Source organism: Arachis ipaensis, chromosome B05, assembly GCF_000816755.2.
Source record: "Arachis ipaensis cultivar K30076 chromosome B05, Araip1.1, whole genome shotgun sequence".
Lineage (NCBI taxonomy): Eukaryota > Viridiplantae > Streptophyta > Magnoliopsida > Fabales > Fabaceae > Arachis > Arachis ipaensis.
In genome coordinates, this window is record NC_029789.2 from 100,254,734 (window position 1) to 100,257,545 (window position 2,812).

The following is a 2,812-nucleotide window of genomic DNA, read 5'->3' on the forward strand; positions in this document are numbered from 1 at the left end:
TGATGAGCGGATAATTTATACGCTTTTTGGCATTGTTTTTAGTATGTTTTTAGTATATTTTAATTAGTTTTTATTATGTTTTTAAATAAAAATTACTCTTCTGGACTTTACTATGAGTTTGTGTATTTTTCTGTGATTTCAGGTATTTTCTGGCTGAAATTGAGGGACCTAAGCAAAAATCTAATTCAGAGGCTGAAAAAGGACTGCAGATGCTATTGGATTCTGACCTCCCTGCACTCAAAGTGAATTTTCTGGAGCTACAAAAGCCCACTTGGCACGCTCTTAATTGCGTGTGAAAGTAGACATCCTGGGCTTTCCAGCAATATATAATAGTCCATACTTTGTCTGAGATTTGATGGCCCAAACAGGCGTTCCAAGTCAGCTCAAGAATTCTGGCGTTTAACGCCAGAACTGGCACAAAAACTGGAGTTAAACGCCCAAACTGGCACAAAAGCTGGCGTTTAACTCCAAGAAAAGTCTCTACACATGAAAGCTTCAATGCTCAGCCCAAGCACACACCAAGTGGTTCCCTCTCTGGGGCCGAAGCCAATGACCTCCATTATCACTTTTGTATTTTCAACGGTGGAGTTTCTACACACCATAGATTAAGGTGTGGAGCTCTGCTGTTCTTCATGAATTAATGCAAAGTACTACTATTTTTCTATTCAACTCAAGTCTATTTCTTCTCCAAGATATTCATTCGCACCCAAGAACATGATGAATGTGATGATTATGTGACACTCATCATCATTCTCACCTATGAACGCGTGACTGACAACCACTTCCGTTCTACATGCAAACAAGCTTGAATGTGTATCTCTTGGGTTTATAATCTAAGATTGGAACCTTCGTGGTATAGGCTAGAATTATTGGTAGCCATTCCTGAGATCCGGAACGTCTAAACCTTATCTATGGTATTCTGAGTAGGATCTGGGAAGGGATGACTGTGACGAGCTTCAAACTTGCGATTGTTGGGCGTGTGACAGATGCAAAAGGATCAATGGATCCTATTCCAACATGATCGAGAACCGACAGATGATTAGCCGTGCGGTGACAGCGTGCGTAGAACATTTTCACTGAGAGGACGGAAAGTAGCCACTGACAACGGTGATACCCAACATAAAGCTTGCAATGGAAAGGAGTATGAATGATTGGAAGAAGGCAATAGGAAAGCAGAGGTTCAGGAGGAACAAAGCATCTTCATACGCTTATCTGAAATTCCAACCAAAGAATTTCATAAGTATCTCTATCTTTAGTTTATGTTTTATTTATCTTTTAATTATCAATGCTCCATCACCATCTGAATCCGCCTGACTGAGATTTACAAGGTGACCATAGCTTGCTTCAAGCCGACAATCTCCGTGGGATCGACCCTTACTCACGTAAGGTATTACTTGGATGACCCAGTGCACTTGTTGGTTAGTTGTGCGGAATTGTGACAAAGTGTGATTCATGTTTAAGAGCTCCAAGTCCTTTGCCGCCATTGTTGATGATCACAATTTCGTGCACCACTCCACATAGCCATATGGTGACACACTTGTAATCACATATGGTCCCCTCCACCGGGATTTCAGTTTCCCAAGGAATAGCCTGAGCCTAGAGTTAAACAACAGAACTTTCTGTCCTAGTTCAAAGACTCTAGATGACAGCTTTCTATCATGCCACCTTTTTTCTTTCTCTTTGTAAAGCTTGGCATTTTCGAAAGCAGTGAGTCTGAATTCCTCTAGCTCATTCAGCTGGAGCAATCTTTTTTCTCCAGCTAATTTGGCATCAAAGTTTAGGAATCTGGTTGCCCAGTAGGCCTTATGCTCCAGTTCCACGGGTAGATGACAGGCCTTACCATACACAAGCTGGTATGGAGAGGTCCCTATAAGAGTCTTGAATGCTGTTCTGTAAGCCCACAGAGCATCATCCAAGCTTCTCGCCCAATCCTTTCTATGGGTACTTACAATCCGTTCCAGGATTCTTTTTATTTCTCTATTAGAGACTTCAGCTTGCCCATTTGTCTGTGGATGATACGGAGTTGCCACCTTGTGACTAATTCCATACCGGACCATAGCAGAGTAAAGCTGTTTGTTGCAGAAGTGAGTGCCCCCATCACTAATTAGTGCTCTAGGGATACCAAACCTGCTGAAGATATGTTTCTAGAGGAACTTCAGCACTGTCTTAGTATCATTAGTGGGTGTGGCAATGGCTTCTACCCATTTGATACATAGTCGACTGCCACCAGAATATAAGTGTTTGAGTATGATGGTGGGAAAGGCCCCATAAAGTCAATACCTCATACGTCAAACAACTCAATCTCTAAGATTCTTTGCTGAGGCATGGCGTAACTGTGAGGCAGATTACCAGCTCTCTAGCACCTGTCACAGTTACGCACAAACTCTCGGGAGTCTTTATAGAGAGTGGGCGAGTAGAAGCCACATTGGAGGACTTTTGTGGCTGTTCGCTCACCTCCGAAATGTCCTCCATATTGTGATCCATGACAATGCCATAGGATCTTCTGTGCTTCTTCTCTAGGAACACACCTACGAATTATTCCGTCTGCACATCTCTTAAAGAGATATGGTTCATCCCACAGGTAGTACTTTGCATCAGTAATTAATTTTTTCTTTTGTTGCTTGCTGTACTCCTTGGGTATGAATCTTGCAGCTTTATAGTTTGCAATGTCTGCAAACCATGGTGTTTCCTAGATGGCAAATAGTTGCTCATCCAGAAAGGTTTCAGAGATCTCAATAGAGGGGAAGGACGTCCCTTCTACTGGCTCTATTCGGGACAGATGATCAGCCACTTGGTTCTCTGTCCGTTTTCT